This window comes from Pseudonaja textilis, chromosome 3, assembly GCF_049901715.1.
Source record: "Pseudonaja textilis isolate UNSWEBS1 chromosome 3, rPseTex1.2, whole genome shotgun sequence".
In the NCBI taxonomy this organism is placed as follows: Eukaryota; Metazoa; Chordata; class Lepidosauria; order Squamata; family Elapidae; genus Pseudonaja; species Pseudonaja textilis.
In genome coordinates, this window is record NC_141992.1 from 22,727,273 (window position 1) to 22,734,068 (window position 6,796).

General features: G+C 42.0%; 1 pseudogene; it reads left to right on the forward strand.

Moving 5' to 3' along the window:
- Window positions 1-5,988: 5,988 nt before the first annotated feature.
- Window positions 5,989-6,586, forward strand: LOC148126031 (transcription initiation factor IIA subunit 2 pseudogene; annotated as a pseudogene).
- The last annotated feature ends 210 nt before the right edge of the window (window positions 6,587-6,796 follow it).

Genomic DNA, 6,796 nt, shown 5'->3' on the forward strand with positions numbered 1-6,796 from the left:
TGAAGCTTCTATTATTCAGTGCAGACTCACTGCAAGCAAATTTTATGTGACAGACTCAAGTAGCCGATGACAGATAGATAGATCTCTGAATGATTCTGTGAGCAACTCAATCTCCCTGCCTGCTTTGCCTGATTTTGGGTAAAAGTTGCTCTTTTTTATTAAAAAAACCAATATTTACATAAAAATTTATAATATTTTCATACAAGCCATGCCCAGCAAGTCACATGACCAAGCCACACCCATAAATTAGGCCACGCCCACAGAACTGATTTTTAAGATATTTGAATCCCACCCTTGCCTCTGTGTGTTTGGGGGGGGGGAGAAAAAAGTTAGACCAGACCTCTCTCTCTCTCCCACCAACATCAGCAAGCCACCATCAGTCAACATTCATATTAGTGGTCCCCGGGATTTAAAATTATGAGTTTGGTGGTCCCTAAGATCCAAAAGGTTGGTGACCCCCTGTCCTAGATAAGCAGTCCCCAACCTTCCTGACTCTGCGGACCAGTAATGGCAGCAGCAAAAGCAGGTGTGTGTGAGAGAAAGGATGGTTTCCTGTGCATACCCACCACTTGTGCAAATGGAGCTTCTCATTGTCACCTGCTGCTTGCTTGGCCCAGTTCCCAATGGGCTGCAGACCAGTACTGATCCATGGACTGTTTGGGGGCACCTGTCCCAGATGGTCCAAGGAAATAGGCAAGATTCATAGAAGAAGCTTCTAGTTCAGCAAACAACTTAAAGCTTCTTAAATTTGATGGAAGCTCCCACTCAGTCACCTTGAATAACGTAAAAAAGAAGTGAAATACCTGCCTTCCCAAAAGTCCAGTCTTGGTGATGTTTCTTCCTACAGATGTTTAATTAAAAAAAGTTATCAGACTATCAATCTCTACTCCAAAGGGGGCATTTAAATGTAATGTACCCTCATATCATGCAGTCAGGATAAAAAATATTGGATTAGGTGGGCCAATAATGTGTCTCCAGCTAAGGGAGATTCACAAATGCAGAACCTGATTATCACATCATTAATGCATAGAATTCCACAGGTCAATGAAGCTCCTATTTGTGAATTCTCACCATTTTTATTATGCAATGAGATACGTACTACCTTGCCTTGTACAGTCAAGTGCATCCTTGTCTTTTTTACTTTATTTGATTAATGCAAATGAGTTGCCTGAAGCAATCAGACTCTGTTTGCCAAGATAGTCATTATACAGTGACAAAGATTAGTATGGGGCCTAATCAAAAGAAGCAGTGATTGATACTTTGTCAGTCCTGGTCTTTAATCAGGGAAGCTTTCTTCCAATCATCAACCTCCAAAGAAATTCATTTATTTGGTTACTTGAGGATACGTTTTTAAACAAAAGTTGAGATATTATGAAACATGCTCTCTGGCTATTATTATTTTTATAATATTGTTTGTCAAGGAGTCTGATGTATTTGTGTGAATTATATAGACCTCCTCTAAGTTTCCTTACTCAGCATATTTGTGAGCCATCAAAACTCTTAAATGTACGTATATATGTATATATGTATATGTATGTATGTTTTCTGAGGTTCTCACGGGTATTTGTATGTGGATCTTTGGTTGTTCGGGTTTTCTCCCGCGTAAGATTCGAAGTATCTAGGCAACGTTTCGATGAAGTCTCATTCATCATCTTCAGGCTTCTTTCTTCAGCTCTGTGCTTCTCAGAGTGATGTGAGATTGCAGCTGCTTCTTCCTTTTAACTGTTCAGGTGGGGGCTTGGTTGTGCTCAGGTTGGTCTTAGTTGCTGGGGGATTTGAGTTGGTGAGCTGTGATCTTGCTGTTTGGCTTCGAGTTCGTGGTCGTGCTGCAACTTCATAGTGGGTGTCGGTTTGCTTCATATATGGCTCGGAGGGGTATGAAGTGGGTAGTGATGCAGCTGCAGTGCGGCTTCTGGTCCGTGGTCGTGTCTCATCTTCTGAGTGGGTGTGGGTCTGTTTTCTACATGGAAGTGTGGTGGTGGCATCTTGTGTGGCTCTCATGGGTGTGGGTCTGGTGTCATTCTTCATGTTAGGTACTCATCTGTTCATGAGGGCGGGTTTCCAAATGGCTGGAAGGCGGGAGGTGTCATCTCATTTATTCATGCTGTGTGGGTGTTTTTCTATCTCTATGGCTTCTCTGATTATTCTGCTGTTGAAGTTTTCGGTTTTGGCGATAGTTCTGGTATTTTTAAAGTCAATCTCATGTCCTGTGGCTTTGAGGTGTTGGACCAGGGAAGAGGTCGTTTCTTCTTTTTTGATTGAGTTCTTATGTTCTTCAATGCGTGCACTTATTCTTCTGTTAGTTTGTCCAATGTATGTGGTGGGGCAGGCAGTGCAGGGGATTTCGTATACTCCTTGGTTTTCTAATTCAATTTTGTCTTTGGGGTTTCTTAGGATGGTGGATATTTTTCTGTTTGTGCAGAATGCTGTTTTAATGTTGTGTTTTTGGAGGATCTTGCTGATTTTGTCTGTAGTGCCTTTTATATATGGGAGGAGGGCTTTGCCATTTTCTTGTTCTCTGTCTTGGATTTTGGTTGGGGTTTCTTTTTGGATTAGGTGGGTAATCTTCTTTCTTTGGAATCCATTGGCTGTTAGTACGTTGGTGAGAGTGTGTAGTTCGGTTTTTTGGTGTTGTTCATCGGCTAAGCATTTTGTTCTGGAGATGAGTGTCTCGGCTACGGAATTGATCTGTGCTGGGTGGTGGTGTGAGAGTGCATGTAGATAGCGGTTTGTATGTGTTTTCTTCTGGTAGATGGTGTGTCCTAGGGAGCCATTGGATCTTTTGTATACCAAGACATCTAGGAAGGGAAGTTGATTGTTGGCTTCTGTTTCCATGGTGAATTGTATTTTGGGGTGTAGGCTGTTGAGGTGTGTGAGGAAGTTGTTCAGTTTTTCTTTCCCATGTGGCCAGATTATGAAGGTGTCATCTACGTATCTGAGCCAGATACGACCACAAACCCAAACTCTGGCTCCAGACCCACACCCACGAGGGCCACACAAGATGCTACCACCACACTTCCACGTAGAAAGCAGACTCACACCCACACAGAAGATGAGACACGACCACAGACCAGAAGCCACACTGCAGCTGCATCACTACCCACTTCAAACCCCTTCGAGCCATACATGAAGCGAACTGACACCCACCCACCATGAAGATGCAGCACGACCACAAACGCGAAGCCAAACAGCAGGATCACAGCTCACCAGCTTAAATCCTCCAGCAACTAAGACTAACCTGAGCACAACTAAGCCCCCACCTGAACAGAACACACCTCCAGCCAATCAGAACACGACCAACCCCACAACCAATCAGAACACAGCCAAAACCCCAACCAATGAGAACAGCCCCCTACCCAATCAGAACACAGCCAAGTCCCCACCCAATCAAGTCACACCCCCACTAGCAGTTAAAAGGAAGAAGCAGCTACAAGCTCACATTACTCTGAGAAGCACAGAGCAGAAGATACAAGCCTGAAGATGATGAATGAGACTTCATCGAAACGTTGCCTAGATACTTCCAATCTTACGCGGGAGAAAACCTGAATAACCAAAAAGGGAGATAGATAGATAGATAGATAGATAGATAGATAGATAGACAGACAGACACACACACACACACAGACAAACATATAATCAAACCAGAGCCAGTGTTTTAACATAGTTGCCAAAACCTCTTCCTGAAATAGACCTCAAAGTACATCACTTACAAGCGAGTCTAATAAATGGAAGGCAGCTGCTCTGGTTCACATCTAGCTCTGCTCAATGAAGTTGATTTATGATTTAAGACATACCACAAGTCCATCTAGCCAAATGTAGCATGCTTTCATATGTATGCCTTAAATTTTGCATTTCTGCATTACCTATTCTTGTTTCCATTAATGCAGAAGTATGTAACCTTCTGGGGCTATACGTAACATTTTTAGAAGGGTTAAGAGCTAGTTCCTTAGGCAATTCTAAGCAACCAACCTTTTTATCACCCAACTGTTCTAAGTCCAGCTAAATGCATTGAAGTTGTACTGAAGTTTTTATTTTTCACTCTGTTTCAGATACATTTCGATTTTGGCATAAACATGTACATATAAAGCTGAGAATTGCCAGCCAAGAATTGACCCATCTCAGCTTCTGTGGTCCATATTTTACGTGCACAATACAATTTATTCCCTTCACAAAAATAAAGATAATAACTTGTATTCCCTCTGATTTCAACATTTGCTCTGCTGGCAAATTTTCACTGCCTTTAAAATTTCTAATGCTGGTAGAAATGAACTTCTCTAAAAAAATTGTATGTGCAATTATAGTCCAAGTTACTCACCTCTCTCCTTTTCTGGCATGACAATGAGGTGCAGAATTTAGGCAAATCGGCAATTATAGAAAAAGGCAAGCCTTTATAGCACCATATACAAGCAAGTACGTGGGTTTTGAAATAAAGAAGTATAGAGGAAACCTAGAAAGGTAAAATGACAAGCAAACAGCCATGCTCAGAGAGCATCAAGTAATCCACAGATTGTCAAATACCTGTGAATCTTCAGATTCAGTAAGACACAGTGATTCTGACATGGTGCCTAGATGACAAAATTCTGCACCATACTCTGAGATGAAAAATTATGAGGGAAAAAATGGGGAAGCAAATTTCCTAACTTGTAAACCTCACGCTTGCTTACACACTATTCTCTCTTGGGATAAGCAATATTATGCAGTATCCGGTCTGAGTTGGTCACCGTGATCTGAGGTTTATTCTTCCAAGCTTTTGGACCCATGCTGGAGCCCATCCTCAGGGAACTTCTCTCTCTCCAGATATTATGCAGTGAACAAAAAGGAGCAAGAAATAACAAGCAAAAGAAATTAAAGGCATGGGGTAAGTGAAGGAGAATCTAAAATTATCATATGCAAGAACCATTCTCTATCTTCTCTCCTTTTTAGCATCTTTGCTTCTCTGGTAAAAGTTATGAAAACATTTGACTGTTTCCTAGCAATGGATGTGGATGGCAATGAGTTGAAGCTTCAGAATGTGTTAGAACTAAAATTTCTCAAAGTTCAATGCAGTCCAGTGGTGGTATGCTGTCGGTTTGGACTAGTTCGAACTGGTAATAAAACAAGCCGATGATCAGCTGAGAGGATGAAAAAAATCAGCTGACAATCAGCTGAGAGGAAAAAGAAGAGAAAAGCACAGGATCGGCCCTTCTACCCACCCTGCGATTTTCTCTTCTTTATCCTCTCAGGTGATTGGTGCTGCAGAGCTGGTGGAAAGCTGCATGCTGGCGTTAGGCAAAGCACGCCCCCCAAGCCACGCCCACCAAACCAGTGGTAAAATAATTTGAATCCCACCACTGATGCAGTTCTATTCATGTGCTCAGTCCTGGTCTGTCTCTCTGGACATAAAATTATAGTGGCATTGAAAATTAGAGGCTCTGAGACTCTTAACTTGTTAATTTCTGCCATGTGCAAATATTTTCACACTTGCCACCACCCTGTAGGTGATGTATAAAAATGGGTGTGTAACATATGGTAGAAATCCCTGAGTCCATCATTTTATGTCTTCCTTAATGGTCCTTATTTGAAAGTATCTTAGATTATATGTATGTGGTGCAGTGGTTAGAATGCAGTACTGCAGGTTACTTCTGCTGATTTCTGGCTGCTGCAATTTGGCAGTTCGAATCTCACCAGGCTGACTCAGCTTTCCATCTTTCTGGGGTGGATAAAATGAGGACCCAAATTGATGGGGGCAATATGCTGACTCTATAAACTGCTTATAGAGGGCTGAAAAGCACTGTAAAGTGGTATATAAGTCTCAGTGCTATTGTTAAGTACTATTGCTATGTTGGGTAGTGTCAGAAAGAGGTAGGGATTGGAGCCGGCACTCTGTTTCTCTGGGTCGGAGGTCTGGAGGAGCCGGGCGGGCCCCATGAAGACAAGAAGTCTTCCTGTCCGAGGTCTTTAGTGAAAGTCAAGTGATTTCAGATCTGTGGATGATCATCTACTTGAGCTATGGGTTACGAACTGTATAGAAACATCACCCTGGGACATTGTCTTCAATGAGCTCATTCAGTCTCAGCAGATCACGCTTCAGCATGCTCTTCAAGTCCTCATACAGTTTGACAAAGCTATCAATGTTGCATTAGCACAGCAGGTCAGAAACAGAGTCAGTTTCAGGGCCTCTCTGAACACATACAGGTTTTGTGGCAACATTTGGACCTTCATACTGAATGATATGGAATTCAGAGAGGTCACTGAGGTGGTGAAAGTGAATGAAGTCAAAATTGTGACCTAAGATGGGAAATGTACAGTTCCAATGCTGTGGGATGAAGGGGGATCAGGGCCTCTGGGCCCAAGTGGACTGGATGGGCAGGGCTTCCAAACTCTGTCGGTAGTTGTTTTAATAATGCAGGCAAAGCTCACCTTTTCTGGAAGGCCTTGTGGAGCTGTCCTAGCAAGGTCTCATAAGGCACCTTCTGGCATTGGCTCGTTGTCGAAGATAAACAAGTTTGGGTTTTTTGTTTTTTGTTTAAAGAGGATGAAAAATAAGGATGAAACATGCACAGCTATTTCTGAGTTCATCAAGGTCACCAATAAGTATTTTATTTAAAACTTTCAGAAAAGATTATATGTATATACTGTATTAACATTTTGCATTACGGGACCTTTATAAACCAAGAACATGGCTGATTAGAGGTAGTGAGTGTTGCATTCCAGCTTATCTCATCTACACAGGGCTTGATTGGAAGAAAAAAACCCAGAAGCTTAAAGTTTTCTGTATGTTCCTGAAAGAACTGTAATGAATTACTACATCATTCTG